The following is a 25,854-nucleotide window of genomic DNA, read 5'->3' as shown; positions in this document are numbered from 1 at the left end:
GGCCGCCATTTTGCATTTTTTTTAAAAATGAAATATATATTTTAAAAGTTCAAGAAAGTATCTTTATTTAGAAAAAAAAATTACATCGTTAAGTCATAGCCGTTCCTCGCAAAAAATTGTCAAAGTTTGTGTTTATTTTGGCCTCCGCAATGAGAACCTCCCCTTAAGCAATCAATCTTGGGAAAAGGAAAATTTAGTTTTAACTTTTAAGTTCGTTGTTTATTATTGTATTTTCTTTGATGTGGAGAAGAATCGTATAGTCACATCATCATCATCATTGTCCCATGTTTGTATAATTAATGTTTTGGCGAATAGTATTTTTAAAAAGCTCTCTTTCCCTAGGAGTTAGAGATCGTTAACCTTTTATCTTACATCTTATTATTAATGAAAAACAGGAAGAAATGAAATTATCGAGCTATAATTTTCAAACTGTTGTAACCATAAATCATCGAAATGTATATTTTTGAAGTGGATTTTAAACTATAACGGAAGAAACAGAAATAAGTCACTGTGACGCGAGCAGTTTGAAAAGTCTATTTTCTCGTCTTGTTCTTTTATATATATATATATATATATATATATATATTTATTCTTTTGAAGAACTTGGGAGATGAATGATGATGAAATATGAAATATCTTTTCTTAATACGTCAACGATTTTTGTCTCAAATAATTTTGGCGCAGTTAGAAAGTTGATGGCGATATTTTTGATGATTAAATTTCTATTCCTTTGTACCATAAAAAGGGACTTTTATTCCTTAATTGATTCCTAGTGAAAATAGGGAACGAGAAGGGTTAGGAGGGCTTGTTACAGAAACCAATTGTTAAAAGAAAAGAGGACTTGTTATACAGAAATGATAGTTTGAAGAATTTATTCGCGCGTCCTTGATCGAAAGTTTTTCCACTCATCTCGTTGAAATGAGTCTCGTGTTGGTTGGTGGTGTTGATTTTTATTATTCGTTTTGAAGTGGCACAAACCCATGATAGGAGTGCATTGCTGTAAAACGCGATGAGTTTTATGGCGAATCTTGAAGGCAACGGTGTACGTGAGAAGATGACTGCGTTTGAAAGAGATGGAGTGAGAAAGAGAGAAGAGTGAAGGAAAAGGGAGGATGATCGTCAAGAGAGTGCAACAAACGTGAAAGCGCACCAGTCTGCACTCGCTTTAAAAATACCGACAGATGCTCGAGGCTTCTGGGAACCGTTCGAGGGCGTCGATGCTCGACTTAATTGATTGTTTCCAAAAATAGGTTGTTACGTGGAAAGAGTAGTTGTTAGGCTTTTCGATCTTGTTGTGTTTCTTTTTTGCCCCCTTCAAAATTTCACCGACCATAATTCCCCACATCACTTATCTGCTCTTCAATTTTTTTCCCCTTCCTTCTTGTTCTTTACTTTTTGTAATTATCACACGTGGTTTCATATATGCACTGATTGTACTAACACATGCTGCTGCTAATTTAGAATTGTACTAATGAATAATGGTACTGACAGATGCTAGTGCTAATGCAGAATTGTACTGATAAATAATGGTACTAACACATGCTAGTACAGAATATTATGCTAATGCAGTTCTAATACAGAATAGTTCTAATACAGAATAGTTCTAATACAGAATAGTACTAACACAGAATCATCTTTCTAAAAAGAAAAATCGGAAACTCTCGAAAAGTAATGTAGTAATTTACAAATACAATTTGTAAATTTCTCTTATCGTGAACTAATTTCCAAAAGTGAATCTTATCTGAGAAGAGTTTCTTTTGAAGCGCGAGTTTTCAAATTATGGGAAAATTGCCCTTTCTGTGTGAGTATGTTATCGTTTGAATCAATATTTATTTGTAACTAAACCTTGATTAGATGGTTTGATAAGAGAATTTAAGTAATGCAATAAAATTAGTAGTTCATGGGAGAAAAGTAGTGCTGGTGTATGGTATTTATATAAAAATGTTGTATATCTATAAGGAAAGAATAAGTTTCGTAATTATTATCACGTCACATTAGGGAGATAAATAATAATAATAAGATTCAGTTTTAGTTATCCGGTCGATGGCGGTGAATGACTTTGTTGAAAGGCATGCCACAGGTGTCATGGTTGGTGGTTCGGCCCCACCTGTATCGTTTCCTAGTAGTCGGTTAGGCCAGTGAAAGATTGTGATCTATTGCTATATACATGCAAAGAGAGGCGAGAAGGTCTTGGACTCGTGTGCTTTAATAGCAAGGTACAGAAGTCATTGTTTGTATCAGCACGTGCATGAGAGAGTATAGTGGCAGAAATACGAGCACGAGTCAACCAACGTTTGGACCTTGCTGGCTAAAGATTCTCTGAATGAAGTCTAAAAATAGACGTTCCTCTCTTTCTCTCTCTTTTTTTTCTATGTATGAAATAGAATTTTTTTTCTCGCTCTCTTATTTTCAACCCCTCGCAAAAATATTCTCATGAATATCTTTTTTCTCGGTTGGTTTCTTATCTTCTAATATTCATATCTCTCGTATCCAGTTTCTTGTGCTCGAGAAATTTCTATAGAGAATTTTACTTCGTTTTGGTTTTGTTTTTCTGATTTTGATTTTACGATTGATGAAAAATTGGATTTTTTGTATACTTGTGTAAATGTGCAAAATAGACGAGAGAAAATTTGTGATGATCACACTCGCGAAAGAGATGAGAGAGAGCGGCTCTCAAAGGAGAAACGACCCAGACAAAACAGACGTCAACTTGTCAACTCGCTCTGCTAAATGTTTCCTGTTAACCCGCCAATTTTGTTTTCAATCCAAGTGGACTCTTTTTAGCCGCCTATTGAACTTAAATATCCGGTTTGAGTTGTTAGATTTTGCCAAAGACGAGAAGAGTTTATTTAATTCGTCTTTGGTACTGAGGATAAATTGTTAGTTTTCACAAATTCTTTTACAATTGTTTCTTTAGTTGGGTTTGTTTATGGAAGAGAGGAGGTAATTTTTGAAGATATTTTATCTTGATGGATTTACGTTCTATTTTTGGTACAATTTTGAGAGAATTGACATTTGGTACAATTTTGTGAGAATTGACATTTGGACCACTTTTGTAACATTTGGAAGAAACTTGTGACAATTATGACATTTGGAATAGTGATAATCTCGCCGGTATTTTCATTCTTCGCAAGTACACCCGGCATTAGCAGGTATATTTCTCGGTCACGTATCCTGGGGCAAGAAAGGCGAGCGAATCATAACGGACAACTGCTTAGATACGGGGTCGAGTAAAACACAACGAAACGATTTTTTTTCGACTAATAAGACTTGTTTTATTTCAAAAATATTTTTACCAAATACTTCTAATAACACTTTTTTAATTATCAATCCTATTAATGGTTAGTACCTAATGATACTTGGATCACTATTTTTGGAATAGTTTCGCGAAATTTTAATTATCGTTCGGCTCATAAGCTAGCGGCGATGATTTTAAGCTCTAATGAGGATGGCACGTGCTCCACTTACTTTATTAGTTTTTTTGTTTCCTTTTTTCGGAACTTGCTTCCTACACCCGCTTCTCCTTCTTTTGGTGATCAGGATCTCCCTTTATTTTAAGGGGAGGGAGATTTTTTTTTTATTATACCCTGAAAGCGATTTCTTGAAGCACACAATATTTAAACACTTGACACAAGATTTCAAAAAACTCGCGAACCTTTTTTATTTTCAACAAAAAAAAATAAAACTTGGTAACACAGGTATTGATAAGAAATCACGTTTTTTTCAACTCTTGAAGAGGAACCAAAGCACAATTATTTTTTTTAAGGATACTTGTGTATTAAAGAGAGAACTTCAAAGAACTTGTAATACAATACTTTCGATCAAGTATATAGAATACGATCAGAGATGCGTCTCTTGTGGAGGTTCGAGCTAACATTAACTAGCGCGGACTGCAGCCGCTTATAATATGGCCGAGCCGCGAACCAATCGGATCTCGCGCTCCTGCCAGACCCCCACTTCCCCCTCCCCCCTATTAAAGGCAAGACCCCCCGCGTGTTATATTCCTGATGATAGACGATTCTTATTTTTGATTTTACTTGAAAAAAAATTGTACTTATTTTTTGGGTTTTTGGTATTTTGATTTTAGGAAAAATTAATTTTTTTTCTTTGATTCAAATAAATGTTTCGAGAGAGATTTGGATTATGTTGTTAATTATTCGATGACAAGTGAGAGCAAGGCTTCACACGCCGGTATAGTTTCTTCCGGTTTTGTGTAAATCCGCGAAGAGTTCTTGACTTTTTTTTTTTTTGCTTTTTTTTCCTCTCCTTTGCTAAACTTGTGCGTGTGTAAAGAAATAAATTAGCTGTTTGTAAACTCGCTCTGTGGTTGCATCAACTATTGAACGCTGCATCGACAACGTCACGTGATCGACATCGAAAGCGATCGACTAAAAATAAAAAAAAAACACCCCGCGACTTCAATTTATATGGTTTATATATGCGATGTTAAGTAATGCTGGTATGAAAAGTGTGTGTTTTAACTGTGGGTAATTGTTATAATAGTTGATAATTGAATAATTACAATAATAAAGTTTTTTTTTGCAATAGGGTTTTTTGAGTTTTTCGAGATTGTAAATGTATTTTTATGTACTTTAAATTCAGTTACTCGCGAATATGTAATGGTGGCTGATGCAAGTTGGTTGATTTATAACATTTTATTGTAATTAAGTAGGTTTTTTTTTCTAAATTTGCTATGTTGGGAAAAAAGTTTAATTTGCTAATTAGTAATTGTAGAGATTGCTGTAGAATTATTGTAATATAGTATTTGAGAATGATACTTATTTTCTCATTTTCTGAAAATAGATCGGTTCGTTTATTATTGGAATACTTTATTAATTGCTCTAATCAATTTTTAATTTAGTTAATTAATTTTAATAATTTTATTAATTTTGAAAAATTAGAGCAATTAATGAATTTTTTCAAATTAATGAAATTAAATTAATTAAATTAAAATTTAATTAAAATTAAATTAATTAAATTAAAATTTAATTAATTAAATTAAAATTTAATTAATTAAATTAAAAATTAATTTATTGATTGAAAAAATTGCCAACGTCGATTTTCATTAAATTATAATTGATTTATAAGTAATAACAACCAAAATTATCCTAAAATTTACAGAATTTTAGTAAATAAATAAAAAAACATTTTTTTTTTAAATTTTGTAATTTTTAGGACAATTTTCAAAAAAATTTACTTGTTTTGTGACGCAAATAAATGTGTTAAACAATAAAATTTGTAGATTATTGTTCAATATCGTTTTAGAACGTTTCATGCTTTTGATATTATTTACCCTGGCCGCGTATATCTTTTGGAAGTCTTGACATTTCTTTTTGTGCTCTAAAAGCACATCATCTTTCGGAGAACGTATATATCATATTCGAGTCTAGTCTATATTATTAGAAAAATGATTCAACACATTAGACTCATATGAATTTCCTGAAAGAAATTTTTACGCTTGTGTGCACAAGCAAAAAAGATTGAAAACTATACCTGGGGGATACCTTTAATTAGTTGGATTAGAATTATTCATATCAAATGTCTTTTATGAGACTATTATTTCTTTTGTGTAAATAAATAAAAATTTTATTGCATGATTAATAAAATATTTTGTTTATATAAATAAAAATCTTGTTTGTATAAATATAAATTTTCTTTGTATAAATAAATAGAATTTTTTTTGTGCAAATAAACAAAAGTTTTATTTATACAAACAAATAGAAATTTTTTTAGTATAAATAAATAAACATTCAATTTGTAGAAAGAAATAAAAATTTGATTCATATAAATAAATAAAAATTTGTTTTGTACTTAAATAAATAAAAATTTTATTTATATAAATAAATAAGAGTTTGTAATAATTAGAAATTTTATTTGTACAAATAAAAATTTTATTCGTGCATAGGAATAAAAATTTTATTGGAACAAATAAATAAAAATGTTGTTTATACAAATAAATAGTACCTAGCTTTGTTGGTATAAATAGACATTAGTTTATAAATGTAGTAAATAAATTTATTTATACAAAAACGATAAATAGAATGTAAACATTTTTTTATTTCAACATTTCATTAATTACTTTGTGATTATTGAGTTAAAGTCTGGGTCAAATTCTGCTATATTTTTTTTCGATAATTGATTATTTATTTTTGTTTTTTTTTTAATTAATAATTTGCCAATAATGATGGCTCTTTTGCCTTTCTGTTTATATATAGATATTATTTTCTATTATTTAGAATGTTGTCTTCTGCATAATTAGCAAATGACTATAATCATTTTCGACTAATTATTTAGAAAATAACCAGACAATTCTGCAACAATTAAGTAATGAGCCTCATTATTAGACACATGCATACACTCAAACATATATATTTTTTTAATTACCTTGAATTAAATTGCAATCAATAATTATTTATTTTCAACTTAAAACACATTTTTTTTATAGGGATTTTCCCAAAAAGTTTTTTACAAAAGTATCTTGTGATAAATTTCTTCAATTATTAGAATTCCTTTTTCTTCACATTATATTTATTACATATATTATTATTTATTCGATATATTTATCGATGTAATTCATCCGTACTCTATTTACTCAAGTAAAAATAAATTAAAAATGACATGATGAGAATATAAAAAATATTTTAATTGAAATAGACTTTAAAGGTTTTCCTTTTATTTCCATAAAAATTTATTACGGACAGTTTGTCTCCTTTTGTGGTTATAGAGAATGAATTCTTTATATTTATTTATGTGAAAAATGCGCCGCTTATATATATATATATATATATATATATATATATATATATATATATATATATTTGTTCGCATGCGTTTATTTTTAGAAATTCCATTCTAAGTTTGTTTCACAACGATCCTTTGCCTGTCCAAACAAAAGATTTAAAGGAGCGAGAGAGTTTAGCGAGTTGGCCATAATTATAGAGGAGTTACGATTTTAGAATTAAAAGTGCAACGTAATACCGACGTGCGGCAAAATCCGAACAATAAAGAGTACCTGTTTAACTTGCGGAACGATTAACTATCTCTACCTTCCAATGTACCAACCTACCGATTTACAGACTCTCCTTTTAGTTCGAGATCTCGCGTGTCTTCTCATCCAATAAAAAAAAAAGGAGGAAAATAAAAAATAAAATTCTTTGGCAAAATGCTGTAAACGAATTTTTAAGAAAAAATCTCGGATAATAGGAAATTATTTTCGGAAAATTACACAATATGGATATGAGTAAACATTTAAGATAATTAATTGAGAAACAATAAGGTATATAAGTGTGTTGGATGATTATTTCGCTTTGTAATGGGACACGTAATTCAAAAATTATTTTTTATATTAGAATGTTGAAGAAATGACAGTTGGGTTGTTAATTTATTGACTAATTGTTAATTGAACACCTTGGTTCATAAGATAAGCAGTCATAGGTAATTGAATTTTTGTATTTTATGAATGGTTGTTCTTGCTTCAACGTGTTGAGTCATTTTTTAAATGAATTTTGATATTTTTCAATTTATTATTAATTAAGTTAATATTTTAATAGATTTACATTTAGATTTATCTCTACGTACATCTTTTTGGAATTATAAATTTTTTGTCCCATAATATAGTTAACTGATGGCACTTGCATTTAACATTGGAAATTAAATTTTAAAGTTAAATTTGATACTCTTAAGTTAACAGTGAATAGGAATAATAATTTTTTAAATAAAAATGAAATAATAAACAGAAATATTAGCATTTAGGTTCTGATTTTACGAGTTTTTATAATTTGTATTTCAATTAGAAAAAAAAATTAGTACCTCGATTTAAGGAAAAAGAAAAGTGAAGAATATAATAATTCTGCAGGTGAATAAATAAGTTTTTGCTTTTTCTTTTATTTACCGAGAAATGAGAGTTGGGATATATTATAAAAATGGAATTCACGTGTTTCCCTGACGTCTATCATTTTACACCTGCTCCCTAAAAAAAAAGAAATAAAATCCTTTATATCATCTCTCGTGAAATTGTGCTTTATAACGAGTAGAAAATTTAACCGGCGATATTAATATTTTTCTGCATGTTATTTTCAATTTTATTAGACAACCCCCTCTCTTGTGTATATACATAAAGTTTCGTGCTAGGAACACTTTTCAATTCGTAGAAGAAGCTTCTAGAAATCCCAAGTACATATCAAGTACTTTGAGCGAGTTAAAACACTTTTGCAATTCAGGGATGAGCGATCTTTATATAACGGAAGTTTATTTCCAATATGTTTTATGTGTAAACAGAGAAATTGCTAAAACAACAAATTGAAAAAAAAAATTGTTTTCCCTTTTTTGACATCATCATAATTTTATTATTTGACTCATACGTATATATTATCAAAATACTTCTCGGTATTTCTTATTTTAAGAAAAGTAGTATTTCTTAATTGTTTGTGAATGCGGATGGACAATAATAATAATAGGTCTTTATCAATATTTTCAATTTAAAACTATGAGCTCATGATTACTTCAGAGTATTTTGTTTGGTGTGTATTAGTCACTTTTTGGGACCAGTACTATCAATTGGTTCCGTAATAAATTATGAAACTAATTGATAACACTACTGGTTCCAAAAAAAGGGACTTTGAAGTTTTTGAAGCTAAGCCAGGGTTGCCACAGGTCAGAAAAATCAGGGAAAACTCAGGGATTTTTATTAAAATTACTGGAAAAAATTAAATTTTTAGAATTCATAAGAAAACTCTGAATTTTTTTGTGTCTTTTTCGTTTGCCTCATATACTATGAAAGTACCACAAATTCTAATACAAAATCTTCAAAATTTTTTTCTAATTTTAACCAGAATGTATTTTTTAATATATTATTTAATTATTTCAAAAGTTTCAACGCAATTATCTTGATAAATAATAAACATTTTTTACAAAAATTAAATTATTTTTAGGAATTACAAAAAAAATTCTTTGCAAAATTTAATTATTTTTATAATTAACAATGTTCACCACAAGAATTCAATTATTTTCAAAAGTAATAACGAAAATTCAATTATTCAAAGAAATTCAATTATTTTTAAAAATTTAAACGAATATGTCGTCAAGAATTTAATTATCTTTATAAATAGTAAAAGTTTTCGCCAAAAATTCAATTATTTTAAAAAGTAATAACGAAAATTCAATTATTCAAAGAAATTCAATTATTTTTAAAAATTTAAACGAATATGTCGTCAAGAATTTAATTATCTTTATAAATAGTAAAAGTTTTCGCCAAAAATTCAATTATTTTAAAAAAAATTTAATTAAAATTCTTTGCAAAATTTCAATTATTTTCAAAAGTTTTTCGCAATTCAATGATTTTCAATATTTACTATTTTCATAAAATTTATCAAATAATTTAATTATTGAAAAAAATTTGGATACAATTCTACAAAAACATTTAATTATTTTCATAAATGATAAAAATTTATTTAGGAATTCAATTATTTTCATCGCAGAATTTCGAATATTATTAATAAAATTTTAAATAAATTCCTCAAAAAATGAAATTATTCTTAAAAATTTTATTTAAACTTGATAAACAACAAAGTTTTCCCCATAAAATCAATTATTTTAAGGAATTTTAATAAAATTCTTTGTTCCAAAATTAAATTATTTTGATAAATATTAAAATTCAGCATTGGAATTCAATTCTTTTGAAAACTAATAAAATACTTTCCGGAAATTAAATTATTTTCAAAATTTCAATTATTTAAACGAAATTTAATCAAAATTCTTCGCATGAATTCAATTATTTTCATTAATTATTATTTAAATTCTTCTCAGGAATTGAATTATTTAAAAAAATTTTAATAGAATTCTTCAAAAAGATTTCAATTATTTTCAAAAATTGTTATAAAATTTTCTTTAATATAATAAATTTTAGTACAATTTTAATTAAATTCGTTAAAAGAAATTAATTATTTTCAAAAGTTGTTTATAAAATTCTTTGTAAAAATTAAATTCTAAGAAACATTCAATTATTGAATAAATGATTTATTTTTGTATTTAAAAAATTGAATTCTCGTACAATTTTCTAATAAAAATTAATTTAAAAGTGAATTCCAGTTAAAATTTTAGATAATAATTGAATATTAAAATCATTAGGGGGAAATATTTAGAAATAATTGAATTTTGAAAAAATTTCGAATTCAAATCTTTGAAAATCAACATTTTTTGTACTTTTAGCTAAAAATTCTGCGTAGAATTAATTTTATTCTATTATTAATTTACTGGGTTATTTTTAATTATTATTATAAAAACATGAAGAAATCGATTACTCCGAGTCGAAGACTTGGAGTGATAGACTTCTTCATGTTTTATAATAATATTCTTCTAAGTTATTGAATTTCAAAAAATTTCAATTTTTTGAAAATCTTAACTCCTATGGAAAAATAATAATGTGAATCTGAATATTCTTTTCGGGTCAGGGAAAAAGTTAAAATTTTGTCTAGAAATCAGGGAAAAAATGTAGCAATATTTTCATGTTTTTACACTGCAAAAATAAGTGTCTTATTTGATATCTTAAAATAAGATGTAAGATGGAAAAATGGTATCTTACATCTTAAAATAAGATGTTTTCTAAAGTATCTTACTGATTTTTAAGATGTTTTATACGTCTTAGATATTTTTTCTATCTTAAAAAAGTAAGATACTTCTGTAAGTTTTTTAAAGTATCTTAAATTAAGATGTTTCTGTCTCAATAAGATGTTTAGCGATAAGATACTTGTGAATTGTAAGATGCGAAAAAAATTTAAGTTACTAAAAACTAAGATACATAAAATGTCTTACATATAAGCCCATAGTTAACCTCAAAACTTTTTAACCGAAAAATATGCTGAAAATATGTACGAAGATGCTTTTAGTATCTTAAATTAAGATATTTTAAATTACTAAAAAGTGACTACAATAACATCTTAGAAATGACTACCAAAACATCTTAAATAAGATACTTCTTTTTGCAGTGTACTTTTTATAACTACACTGCTTTTTTCAAAAAAAAAATTGAGAGCATCTGAAAAATTTATCTTGTAAGAAATAATTTTGTATTTGAGGGAAAATTTTCTTTTCTGTTGTACTTTAAATCTAAAGAGGATTACTTCGGAATAAACTGACAACGGGGAGAAATTTTACTCTCAATGTAAAATTACTTTCTTCGATATGTACTGCATTAGTTAAAAGGAAAAAAGGAAAAAAAAGGAAATAAGGGTAAAAAAGGAGAAAAGAGGAAAAAGGGTAAAAATATATATTTAAAGAGCACTAAGAAGGAAAATACGAAACAAAAATGAAAACATTAAATTTTGTTTCATCTTTGTAACTATTTTTATTGCATAATTAATCAAGAGTGTTCTCGTGTCAAAACACTCGCGATATATATATGTACGCAGACGATGATTGCGTCAACATATATAATAATATGAATATATAAGGTTAAAAAGCAAGAAAAGCGATGTCATGTCATTTTCAAACTGATATAGATAAATCGTCATTATAATAAGATTTGCATTACACTTATACAATTACAAGGAATGAGGAGAGAGAATATTATGGAAAAAAATGAGAGAGAGAGAAACAGATGTGATTTTTATTATTGAGAATTTGAGATGAAGGCGTATTTATAAGGGTGTGTTGACATGAATTATGTATGGTTTTAATAGCCATGGCATAACGCAAGAAAATGCTATCGTAATGTAAAAACTGACCTATTTCATCTTCTTACAACAAGTACTTACGCGTGAGAGAAGCAGATATACGGCCGGAAACTCGTGCGTCAACTCACGTGTCACTATTCAACTATATTATACTATTTGTGTGCATATATATATATATATTCATATGACAAAGGTTTTTCAACTCAAACAATTCAGATTCGATACACAAACAATAAAAATAGAATATTTTTAGAATTATTTCCATCATTTTTGGTTTTTAAATTATTGGAGATAATTTAAATATTTTAATGAATGAACAAATTTTTAATGTGGTCGGTTATTTCTATGCAGTAGAAATAATTTATTTACGGAAAAATATAATGTAAAGTACAGTAAAATATAGTAAAGTCGAAAAAATATTAAGTACTTTTATAGTAAATTCTAATGTAACTGGAATTAGTGACAATTTTTATGTCGCAAAAGTTCTGAACGATTTTTATTTATTCAGGGTTACCACAGATCAGGGAATTCAGGGAAAAGTCAGGGAAAGTAGAATTGGTCAGGGAAATCAGGGAAAAGTCAGGGACTTTTAGTAAAAGTACTGGAAAAAATTGAATTTTTAAAATTCATAAGAAAACTCAATTTTTAATACATATTTATTTAATTATTAAAAATGATGGATTTATAGAAGAATTTTAGTTAAAAACACTTAAAAAAATTGAATTTTGAAGAAGTTACAAATATAATTGCAGAAATTCAATTATTTTCAAAAGTTATAAAATCTCTTGGCAAAAATTCAATTATGTTCAAAAGTTTTTAAAAAATTCTCGTCAAAATTTAAATTATATTTATGAATAAAAAAATTCTTCTCAGAAATTCAATTATTTTCAAAAATTTTTCTCAATTCCATGATTTTAAATATCCTACTATTTCAATAAAATTTTCCAAAAGAATTCTTCCCAGAAATTCAATTGTCTTCAAGAACTTTAATAAAATTCTTTGCAAAATTCAATTATTTTTATAAATAACAATATTAATCACGAGAATAAAATTAGTTTCAAGAATTAGAAAATTTTTTTCAGAAATTCGATTATTTTCAAAAATTAAAAAAAATTCTCGTCATGATTTCAATTGTCTTTATAAATAGCAAAAATCTTCGCTGAAATTTAATTATTTTAAAAAAATTTTAATAAAATTGTACGCAAACAAATTTCTTTTTATAAATAATAAAAATTTTCCAAGATTTCAATTATTTACAAATTTTTTATAAATTTTTTCGCAATAATTCAATTATTTTTATAAATAAGAAAACTATTCTCAGTAATTTAATTATTTTCATAAATAATAAAACTTATTGCAGGAATTTAATTATTTTTGATACAATTTTAATCGAATTCCTTGAAAAATGGGATTATTCTAAAAAATTTTATTGAAATTCGGCAAAAGAATTCAATTATTTAAAAATTTGTTAATAAAATTCTTTATGAGAATTCAATTTTAACAAAAATTTAATTATTTAATAAATTATTTATTTTTGAATTTAAATAATAGAATTTTCGTAGAATTTTCTAATAAAAATTTATTTAAAAATGAATTACTGAATAATCGATTTATTATTTAATAAAATAATTGAATACTTGCAACGAATTTTATTTAATTTTTTTTTTAAATAATTGAATTCTTTTGAGAAATTCTACTACTTGTAAAAATAATTGAATTCTTTCAAAGGATTTTATTAGGATTTTTAAAAATAATTACATTTTTTTCGAAAAGTTTTATGATAATCTAAATTATTATAAAACATGAAAAAATCGATCAAATCGATCAGGGGAAAAGTCAAAGAAAAACAAAATTAAATATTTGTGGCAACCCTGTTATTTCTTCTTTGAATTAAAATTTTATTGCGTCACTTATTTAAAAAATAAATTTTAGAGATTCTTTTAATTTTGTTTTTGCTTCTTACGATCAGTAATTTTTGAAAATTATATTTTCAAAATGTTTCATTTGTTTGAAAATTGAGAATTTAGTGGATCATCAATAAGTTTTGGACTATTTCCATTGTTTTAAGTTTTGAACTTTCGAATGAAGAAAAAATTGAAATATTTTCAAAAATTACTGTACTGAAAGGTAAAATAATGTAAATTAAGGATTTAGTTAGAAGAATTAATTCTTTTAATGTAGACAATAATATTTGTTGATAACAGATAAATCAAATACGCGGGAATTTCAGTTTCTGAATTTGAATTAATTAAAAATAATGATAGTAAAAATTTAGTCATTGATTCAATTTGTTATATTTCTACTAATTAAATAGTTAATAGTGACTAATAATTTATTATTTCTATCTAATTCTGATTTAGAGAGCAAACATTTTAGATTTTACTTTAAAAATATAGGAAATGTTTAATTTTTTCCATGCTAAAGGCAAAAAGTCACTGAACTTGGCATCTATTTTAGAATATTTTTTCCGAGCAAATTATTCTAAAATTAAGTAAACTCTACTTTTAAAATAGGAAGATATTATAAATGTGACTCTCTCTAAAGAAAGAGACATTGACTCAAAAAAATTATAACTTATGTTTATCATAGTTTTACCCAGGTTTTACCTTTATTTAATAAGATTCCTTTTTAATTATTTTTTCAATTTACTATTTTTGTTTATTATTAATAAAATTATACATTTTACTGCTAAAAATGTTCTAATTGTAAATTAAAATTATTTGTATAATAATTACAAAATTATCGTAAATGAAAATCCGTAAAAATATACAATCAAATTAATTTTGGATTTTAGGAAATTAAAAACCTAAAATTCTTTTGCGTTTTAGGAACCTTTCTTCGAAGAGTGTAACATATTAATATTTTATTTATTAATAATAGGTAGTTAATATTAATTAAATTTGCATATATTAATATTGTCAAAAAAAAAAAATAGAATAGAACTTTGAATAGATAAAAAGCAAAAAAGAGAATTGAAATTTAATTTTTATTTTAACAATGAAAATAATTAATTTATTGCTCAATTTATTTACACGAAAATTATGATTCACTTGCATGGCTATACAGTCAATCTTTTTTTTTGTTGTATTTGTGTGTGAATGTGCATTATGAGAAAACTTTGAAAATTGTTTGGTTACATTTATGCATAGCACGAGATATATCGTGCGTGCAATGAGTAAAATACTGAAATATATAATATTTTCCATCTGCACGCGGAAGGGTCGCGGAAAGAAACAATTTCAAGTGAGTTACCGATTTAGAGTCCGTTCTTTAAGAATATAATATTTGTTTGTGTGCGGAAAATTATGCGCGCGAAACCTTATTTTTTCACGCTGCTTTAAAGAATATAGATATATACGTATTCTATTATAGTTTCTGATATGTATAAATATATATTTAGTAGTGGAAAAAATACTGCATTTAATAAAAGAAGATTTTGTTATATTAAACTTTTATTAATATTTGTGTTTGGTTGTGATTCTTTTTTCTCGCTCAACTGAACAAAGTATATGGATTGCAAGAAAAATTGTATCTTCAATTTCTTTGAATTTGAAAATTTTATTTCTTTCAAGTTGAAAATTTTATTTTGGCGAATTTAAAAACTTAGTTTCGTTGAATTTGAAAAATTAATTTCTTTGAATTTTAAAATTTAGTTTCTTCGAATTTGAAAATTTAATTTCTTTGTATTTTAAAAATTTATTTCTTTAAATATAAAAAACTTAATTTCTTTGAATTACAAATTTTAAATTAATTAAAATTAAATTACATTTAAAAAAAATTTTTTTGAATTTGAAAATTTAATTTCTTTTAATTTAAAAATGTAGTTTCTTTAATTTAAAAAATTTAATTTCTTTGAGTTTTAAAAATTAATTTCTTTGATGAACAAATTTTAAATTAATACTAATAAAATTAAATTTAAAAAAACTTTCTGCGAATTAAAAAATTTAATTATTTAATTTAAGTTTAATTTCTTTAAATTTAAAAATTTAATTGCTTGGAATTTAAATTTTTAATTTTATGATAATAAAATTGAGTACAAGAAACAATTGTTAAAAATTAGTTTGTTTGATTTTGTTAAATGATCTTTTTGTAGATTTTTTTTGAGAATACCAGTTTTTATGACATAATACCTGATTCTTTTAATTGTATTGGAAAAAAAATTGATAAAGTAGAATGCAGTTGATTTTTCTTTGTATATCTTTATATACTTTAGTGGCATGACAAAAGAAATATAAAAATTTATGCTCAATAAATTTTTTTTCTAATTGAGATAAAAATATTTCTTTTCAAACAAGTATTTCTTTACTCTTAAGTATTTATTAATTTGAGAGAAAATTTATGTATGTACATCATCAACTTTTATGTAAAGGAGGAAATTTTTTTTCTCTTTTTCTTTACATAATATTCGAATACTATTTACATATATTGAAAATTCTCTTATCAGAATAATTATTCGAATGCCAATGGCAAAAGTGTTTTTTCTTTTTGCACAATTAATCTGTATGCTCATTAATTCAGACATATTTTCCGGGGAGTTTATTAATCACTGTTTGTTGTGTGTGATAGAAAACAAAATATTGCTTGATTTATTATGATTGAATGCTAATTATTGATACATTTTTCCTGCACTTTTTTTTCTCTCCCTCATTCGAAATGCTAAGTTTGTTACACAAGTGAAGAGAAATTAGAATGAAATAGAAGGTTGCATTTAATATTATCATAAAGATATCAACGAGATTTTACGTCATTGCGCTCTGAGAATATTTTGAAATTTAATGTTTGTGTGTGTATGTACTAAAATCGTTATGTTCTTGTAAGTTTTTTTTTCAACTCTTTTTTTTTTCTTTAAGTCGATAGTTATAATGCTTGTCAGAATCTTGTTTTATATAAATTTACCTGCTTCACACAAGAGATCGTATTTTTAAGTTTTTCCAAAGGGCAATTGATAATTTATGATCCGAGGAAAATTAATATAGTCACAAATGTGTTACACAACACAAATGTCAAATATTATATATCTTTATATATTTTTGACACGATTTCCGTAATTTACTTCCGTTTACAAATGAGTTACGACTACAAAGTTTTTGAACGTTTAAATGAACAGTTTTTTTTCTGTTTTAATTTTGATTTTTTTTAGTTATTGCATTTATTATCAAAAAATCATAGAATAAATTATAAATTTCCAAACTGTTTTATTTACTTTCTTACTTTTTTATAGACGAACAATTTCAAATTAATTTGATTAATTGAAGAGGATAAAAATATCAAAAAGGAAAGTAAATGCTAGTCTCCACCTGCGAACGCCAAGGTCACCGCTAGATGGCAGTTCAGTTGATAAAATCAAATTCCTCGCCACCTGGTGGCGACCTTTGCGTTCTCAGGTGGAAAAATATTAAACCATTTTTTCCTCAGAAACTTATTTCAGTCCTAAGTCTGTAAATACTCAGATAATTAATATAAATTTAATTAATTAAATTAAATTAAATTCAACAAAATGAATATCAGTAAAATAATAAAATTATAATTATAATTTTTTAAATAATTAATACAAAATCGAATAAATAATAATAAATTTCATTTAAACGTTCAGAATTCTTTTTCCTGTTTTAAACATTAATTTCTTCTAATAAAAAGTATGGAAATTGATTTAATATTTATAGAATTATGTTTACGGAAAACATATTTCAGAAATTGTAAAGTACTTTAATTTTCTGAATTTGAATTTAAGATATTTTTGTCAGAGAATAATGTAAAGGAAATAGATGAGAGAGAGTGAAGTTTTAGACACTGCTGATGATTAAGTTTCTTCAAAAATATTCCAATTTGCTAATAGAGATTATGGAGAATTATGTCATCATCATCATCGACAAAGATGATTGTCTCTCGCTATACTTGATGTGAAGAATATAGTTCCGGTCGATTCATTACGTGACTTGTAGATTAGCATATATAAGGATAAGATATTACTAGTTGTGATTTGTTTATCGTCAGATAACCGCGCGTTCCATTCACGTCGTTCAACTTCCATATGATGTAATAAATTCTACTGAATTAAACTTGATCACATAAATTACATCAAGACATATTTTCCAAGGTTTCGAATGCAAATTTGTTTCTTGATCCGAAAGTAGCACTTTTTCCACATTTGAGAAAAGCTTTTTTTTTATTTCATTCCTAATTTTAATTTAATATACTTATTTAAATTAATTTCTAAATAAATAAATAAAAATATTTTATTTATTTACTTGGATTTATTTAGCTTAATTGTACTTTAATTCTTTTGATCTAATTCGAATAATTTATCTACTTTTACAAATTTTTTTTCTATCGTCCTTATGAGTTGAAAATAATTATAGTAAAGAGAATATTAAATCCGTTCATATTTCTGTATACGACATCATTTTTTTTTAAGTATTTATATTGAATATTTCATTTTATATTGAAAAAATGAAAGAAAAAAATTTTTGCGTCATGAAAAAGCCTTAGATGAAAAGGAAAATTGCAATTTCAGTAGAAACGGACGTCATATGGAAAACGACGTCTTTTGTAATTTTATGGTTTAGTTAATTGAGATCTCGTTAAAAACATTTTATTGACTTCCTGTCAATGCAACGAACGTTGAATTCAATGCCTCATGAATTATGTTCGAACATTTGAAAGAATCTTTATTGCATATTTTCTTGATTTTAAATCCGCAATTTATTGAAAACTATTTTTCAATATTTTCATCGGTAATTTACATAAAAATATATACAAGTTTTCGGCCCTTTTTAACTGAATCGTCAAATTTTTTTTATTGTATATTTTTTTTATATATTGTATAAATTATTCACCCAGAAAAATGATGTATTTGATTCAGAGCCAACTAGACTCTTTATTTGTTTCAAATAGAAATTTGAATCAAATCTTTTAAATGTTGAATAACATTTTTATTTAAAACAAATAAATAATCTAGTTGGCGCCTGAGAGACAAATAAACTTTTAATTGACTCAAATAAATTATATTTGATTTAAATAAAATTTTCCTCTGCGTATTTTATTATTATTTATTATATTATTATTTTTATTAATTTTATTATTATTATTATTATTATTATTTTTATTATTAGTATATAATACTTTTAATAGAATTCTTGGCATAATTTCACAGGAATTCAATTATTTACAAAATTTTTAATACATTTTTTCGAAATAATTTAATTATTTTCATAAGTAATAAAATTTTCACAGGAATTCAATTATTTTAAATACTAAATTTGATAAAATTTGTTGAAAAATATCAATTATTTAAAAAGATTTTTATAAAAATCGACGCAAGAATTCAATTATTTAAAAAAAAATGTAACAAAGTTCTTTTCAAGAATTCAATTATTTTTATAAACTTAATTAAAAGTTCGTCGCAAGAATTCAATTATTTATATAAATAACAAAATTCTTCTCAAGAATTAAATAATTTTTACAAATAACACAACAATAAATTTTCAGAGAAATTCAACTATTTAAAATAAAATTTAATAAAATGCGTTACAAGAATTCAATTATTTTCAAAAATAATAAAACTCTTCTCAGGATTTCAATTATTTTCAAAAATTTTAATATAATTCTCCTCAAGAATTAAATAATTTTTACAAATAATAAAATTCTTCACAACAATTCAGTTATTTTTATAAACTTGAATATAATTCGTTGGAAGAATTCAATTATTTTCAAAAGTAATAAAATTCTTCGCAGAAATGCAATTATGTTCAAAAATGAAAAAAAAAAATTTTTTGTCAAAATTTCAAGTATCTTTATAAATAATAAAATTCTTTTTAGAAATTCAATTATTTTAGAAATAATTTAATTATAAATAATTGAATACTCAGTGAATTTTCTATTAAAAATTGATTTAAAAATGAATTACCAAATAATCGATTTATTATTTATGAAAATAATTGAATTCTTACAACAAATTTGATTACATTTTTCAAATAATTGAATTCATGTGTAAAATTTTATTACTTGTAAAAATAATTGAATTCTTGCGAAGAATTTTATTAGGATTTTTGTAATTAATTAACTTTTTTTTGAAAAATTTTATGGTAATTTAAATTATTACAAAACATGAAGAAGGCGATCACTCCGAGTCGAAGACTCGGAGTGACCGTCATCTTCATGTTTTGTAATAATATTCTTATAAGTTGTTGAATTTCAAAAAGGTTTAAATTTAAATGTTTTGAAGAATTTTAATTCCTACAGAAAAATAATAATGATTAAATATTTATTTAAAAAAGAAGTAATTGATGTTTTCGAATAATTTTCCAATTTAAGAAATTTGTAAATAAATGTAAATAAATAATAGAACATTTTTTTAAGTATCTAATAATTTTTATTCTTTAGTTTTTTTTTTAATTTTTATTTTTTAAAATGTAAATAAATGTAAATAATTAATAGAACATTTTTTTGAGTATCTAATAATTTTTATTTTTTAGAGTGAATCAGAATATTCTTTAGGGTCAGTGAAACAGTGAAAATTTTTTTTTGAAAATCAGAGAATAGTCAGGGAAAAATAAAATTAAGTATTTGTGGCAACCCTGTATAATATGTTATTATTAATTATTTATATTATTCTTAATAATAGTTATTGCCATTAGTATTATCGGTATGGTATAAAGCATTATCTGCGTATGTTTCTGTTTCTTTGGAAAAAAGGAATTTGTATGAAGAAAGTTAAAAAATAATTAATTGCAATGTTAATTTTTCGAAACCGTTCCTGTTTGGAATATAATTATAATTTCTCGACGGTATATATGGGGAAAAATGGAAAGAGAGTGAGAGAGAGAGCCAAGATCGAGGACATACTGAGTTACGCTTACGGGTGCGACCAGAGAGATAAAAATCGCTAGCAAGTTATGTACAAAGATGTCTGTAACTGCTGCAATAAGGAAGAGCCATAGCAATGGATATAAGGTATATAGCGTCGTGAGTGGTCTCTTTGGTTATACGAAGCCAAGTACTTATTCTGAGCACAAGGCTAAAGGGAGAAGAGATTTGTCCTTCGTGCGGGTGATTGATCCTTTTATATACATATACTGTATACATATATAAACTTATACGTATGATCAGAATAATCGAACACTTGATTTAAAGTTTTTTTGTCGTTTAAAAATTTTCCTTTGCTCGATTTGAAATATTTATTGTACATAGGATCTGCGGTGATGTGTGTGTGTGTGTGTGTGATTCAACTCTCATTTTGGCATTGTTGAGAATTTTTTATTACCAACTTGCTTTAATTTATTATTTCCTCTTATGATCTGCATCTGTCGCAATTAGTTTTCAACTATGATTCTTCTTATTCAGTTAGGAATCACTTTTTCCACTCCGATCATATGTGTTTAAAAGATTAAATTATTATTATACTTTATTATTGTCGATAAAAAAAAGTTAATAAAAATTGGTCTAAATAATAAAAGGGCTTTTTTTTTTTATTAAAGGGCTTTTTTATTATACTGACGGAAAAAAAATTAACTGGAACAGTTAAAAAATTTCACTACATTGGCGAAATTTTTAGTTGTATGTTTAATTGAAAAGGCAGTAGAGTGTGCATTGTAAATAAAGCGATCACATGGTTGCAAAATGAATCGCGAGAAGCGTTCTCACAGAGGTATCTAACCCTATCGTTACATTCAACGACCTAACCTCGCGATAAATGTGCGTCCGCGATTGTATTTAGTCCTTGTGTTATGTATATTTGTTAATTACTTTCAAATATACATTTCGCAAAAAATGCAGGCACTCGATTATTTTTTTACCTTTGAAGCAAAAAATTATAGGTTATGTTTGCAATTTTTGAAATAAAAATACAAAAAAAGGATCAACTGGCAACATAAATTATTAATGTTTAAGTATTCATTACAACTAAAATAATTAATAAACACTGATTTTAATTTGCAATAAGTAAAAAAAACTTTCAAACTAGAAAAACGTAACGATAACATAACCTTAAAGTGATTTGCTTCTAAGGGCCATTTCTTCAGATCGCGTCACAAATTTGGATTTCATTAGGAAATAGGAAAAAAATCCCCAACTAGAATAACAACAAATTTTAAAATTATAGCAACTTATAATAACAACAAATTTTATAAGTAAAATTTTTTGTCCGTAATTTGATTCAAAAAGAATAAAAAGTTCGTAAATTGTACGATATAATTTGGATAATTTTAGAGAAATAATAAATGATTGCAGAAATTCAATTATTTTCAAAAGTAATAAAACTCTTCGCAGAAATTCAATTATGTTTAAATTTTTTTAAAAATTCTCATTAAATTTTCAATTATCTTTAGAAATAATTAAATTTTTCTCCGAAATTCAATTATTTTCAAAAATCTTACTCAATTCAATGATTTTCAATATCTAGGTACTATTCTAATAACATTTTCCAAAAGAATTCAATTATTTAAAAAAAATTTAATAAAATTCTACACAAACTTTTAATTATTTTCAAAAAATAATAAAAATTCCAGATGAATTTCATTATTTACAATTTTTTTTTTTTATAAATTTCTTCGCAGCCATTCAATTATTTTTATAAATAATAAAAATTTTACGGGGATTTAATTATTTTCGTAAATAATAAAATTCTTTTCAGGAATTCAATTATTTTTATAAATAATAAAACTCATTACAGAATTTCAATTATTTTTAATACAACTTTAATCGAATTCCTTGAAAAAATTCTTAAAAATTTTATTAAAATTCGTCAAAAGAATTCAGTTATTTATAAATTTATTAACGGTCAGGGAAGTTAGGGAAGTCAGGGAAAAGTCATGGAAAAGTCTGGGAATGTCAGAGAATTTCATTAAAAGTCAGTGAAATTTCTAAAAATTTATACAAAAATTAAAATTTTTTGTGAATAAAAAATTTCTTTAATCCAACAAAACTTAGAAGATTTTTATTATCGTTTGTTTTTATCATTAGATATTAATTTATAGTCAGTTACCATATTTTTGTCCCAAGAAAGCAGAAATGAAATTAGAAGAAGTCAGGGAAAAAATCAGGGAATTATTTTTTTAATCCTTGTTAGACACACTGTTTAAATAAGTAAAGTGTTTTTAAAGAGCACAAAAATAATGGAGCTAAATACCATAAAAGAGAAGAAAAAATGTTGAATTTTAAGGAATTCGGATTTTTGAATTTTTGATCATTTTTAATAATTTTTTATTTTTTACCAAAGGGTGAAGACTATTAAATAAGTAAAGTGTTTTTGAAAAGCCCAAAAATAAAAAAGCTAAATACCAAAAAAGAGAAGAAAAAATGTTGAATTTTAAGAAATTCGGTTTTTTGAATTTTTTTTCGATTTTTTGATAATTTAAGATTTTTTACCAAAGGGTGGAGATGGATGGATTTTTTGAAAATTATTATTAAAAATTATCTATTTAAGGAAGAATTTTAGTTAAAAATTCGTGTAAATAATAATTGAATTGTAAGTGATTTTATCACTCAGTCATCATTAATTATTATAAAACATGAAGAAATCGATCGATATCTTCATGTTTTATAGTTTTAAAAATTTTAATTTATAGTACTTTCACTGGTTCGAGCCCTGTTAATTAATAATAAAATAATTATTATTAATACTGATAGAATAATTATTATTAATATGTGGATAAAACTAGATTTTCTACAAAATTTTTACTACAATTTGTGTAAAAATCCAATATACTCTGTGGGATTATTCCAGTAACTTTTCCGATAAAAAACAAAAAAAAGAAATTTATTAACAGATTTATTTTGAAGAAATATACAAATTTTTAAATTGAAATTAAACAATTAAATAAACTTTTTCTTCGAATGTCCGAAATAAAGAGTACCTTAAGAAAAAAAAAAAGGAAATAAGATAGAGAAATTTAATAAATCGTGGTATCGAGGTTCTTTGGTGAGGACCTCTGGTGACCCATACAAATTTATCGTAACGGGTTCATATAAAAGCGTGCAGTATACGACTCACCTTGTGACTCAAGATCGAAGCGTGGGTGTCCTGCGGGAATCAAGAGTTGAGAGTGCAAAAAAGACGAGGAAAGGAAATAATATGTTCAATGAGAGAAAAAGATAAATATCAATTGTAAAGGAGTATATGTGCGTGGTATAGTAGTATGTGTGTGTTTTTTTTTATCTGTACACAGAAACAAGAGATACGTTTTCTCTTAAGAGTATACACACACAAACACACATAGATATATATAAACACACTATAATTCTTTCACTTTTCCCGACTCCTATATAGTCGAAAGCCGTTCAACCGTTCTCACTCTCGAAACTCACGTAGCAAATCATGAACTTGGGCCTGCACTTCATAATCGGCCGATAGTAGCGCTCCATCGCCCCGACGTCCGGCCAGGCTTATCAATTGTATTCGTTCATAGCAACTCGTGTCCCTCTTTTTTTTTGTTTTAACTTTTTTTTTCTATTTTGAATCTGCTTTTTTTTGAAGTTTGGACGAAGATGTAGAAGAAATGAAGAAATGAATGTTTATTGTCGAGAGGGAAAAATAAATTGATTGTTAATTGAAGGCGCAAAGTCCTTGAATTGAAAAGGATTAGAATTCTCTCGTTGGCGAGTTTATAATACTATATTGCCGTTCACATGCACGAACGGCCGTGCGAAAGAACTTTCGTATCGGGGACTATACGCGCTGATGGGTTAATGTCTGTATCCGTGCCAGTCGGCGTACGCCGAGAGTCAATTTTCTCACGCCTGCTTTATTTCCGACTCTCCTTCTCTCTTGGATGAAGAAATAAAAAAACGATAAAACAATCACACACTGGGCTCGTGTCACAAATCACAATTTAGAAAAATCTAAAAGTGGGGAAATTTTTTTTTTGGCTGGAAATCTTTTTTTGTTGGATGATTGTTGGTTTTTTTCCTCTTGTTTTGGGTTATAGTTTGAAGTGGTTAGTTTTTTTGGACTCGGTGACAGTTTTTAGAGGAAGAAACTAGTAGATTGTTGGAAAAATTAAAAGTATTAGAGAAGGGAGTGAATTTTGATGATTGTTGTTAGAAGTAGATGGTAGTGGATGGTAGAAGATGCTAGAAGATGGTAGAAGATGGTAGCAGATGGTACAAGATGGTACAAGATGGTAGAAGATGATAGTAGATGGTAGTAGATAGTAGCAGATATTAGTAGATACTACTAAGTAGACACTACTTAGCAGCTACTACTATATAGTATGTACTACTTGATAGTATGTGGAGCTTGATAGTATACAGTACTAGTTAGTAAATACTGTGACACTACAAGTATTCGGATGAGCACTCTAAAGAGTGCCAACTTGCTCTCAAGTCGCGCACTCTAAACACGCAAAAGGAAACGAAATAAATGCCGCAAAAGGTACATATGTGGAAAAAGGTGGAAAAAATATCAAAGAGGGAACGGATGAGAAAAAACACAGAGAAAAATTCTCTTGATGTGTAAAGGGCCCTGGATGTTAAACCGGCTCGCAACGCGCAAGTAGACTACTGGATGAGGCTGCAGACCACAGTAGACGCAATCGTAGTACCACTATATTTACAAGGAACGAACTCTGCTTTGTCATAGGGTTCCCTCGACGTATGTACAAATATACACACACAAATACACACAAAAACACATACTCTTCCAGAATGAGAGAGATGACAGACTTGATTATGTATTTGTGAGTGCAGGTATAGACACTCTCTTTAACACGGTTAAAAAAGACCCTCCGCATGTTGCGTATGCGTGAAGTACACTCTCATAAAACTACGAGAGTTCGATTCATCAGTTGTTGCTTCGTGGAGGTATCATCTCCTTGTGTGCTGCTGTTAACGAGCGTACATACAATCCGACAAAGTAATGGTGACATTCCGCAGCGGGTCGAGAGCCCTCGCAAATATAGAGGAGATACTCTTGACAAATCGAGGGTCAAATCTTGAAATGGCGCACCGTTGCAACCGCAAAAAACAAAAAAAAAAAAGAAATAATGAAAAAAAAAATAAACGAGAGAGACTATAAAGGAGGTTTTTTTCGAAGAACAAGTATAAGAAATTTATACGATATTTCTTTTTCTTAAAGAAAACTAATGTGACTTTCAATCTTGAAGATAAAAAGAATTGGGTATATATTTTGGATTTTTATTGGAGAAAATAATTTTTTTTTTGTGTAAGAAAAGGAATTTAATGGGAGTTC

At 26.0% G+C, this 25,854-nt stretch overlaps 2 protein-coding genes across 6 annotated transcripts in view; one reads left to right on the top strand and one right to left on the bottom strand.

The window, feature by feature from the left end:
• LOC122499922 (peroxisomal leader peptide-processing protease-like) overlaps positions 1 to 25,854 on the top strand; it is a 106,529-nt gene that overhangs the window by 22,976 nt on the left and 57,699 nt on the right. The gene's annotated exons all lie outside the window — the stretch shown is intronic.
• The window catches only part of LOC122499925 (ion transport peptide-like), a 59,271-nt gene that overhangs the window by 14,233 nt on the left and 19,184 nt on the right, over positions 1 to 25,854 (bottom strand). For 2 of the 4 annotated variants that reach the window (XM_043608514.1, XM_043608518.1), the window contains exon 1: positions 3,469 to 3,862. The exons of 1 other annotated variant lie outside the window; for it this stretch is intronic. The gene's annotated coding sequence lies outside the window, so the exon portion shown is untranslated. Of the gene's footprint in view, positions 1 to 3,468; positions 3,863 to 23,658; positions 25,205 to 25,854 lie in introns of those variants that run through there. One more of the 4 variants, XM_043608517.1, reaches the window with a different exon arrangement.

This window comes from Leptopilina heterotoma, unplaced genomic scaffold (assembly GCF_015476425.1).
Source record: "Leptopilina heterotoma isolate Lh14 unplaced genomic scaffold, ASM1547642v1 Lhet_18, whole genome shotgun sequence".
NCBI classification, from domain to species: domain Eukaryota; kingdom Metazoa; phylum Arthropoda; class Insecta; order Hymenoptera; family Figitidae; genus Leptopilina; species Leptopilina heterotoma.
The sequence above is the reverse complement of the archived record's forward strand: the minus strand, read 5'-3'. Positions and strand labels throughout refer to the sequence as shown.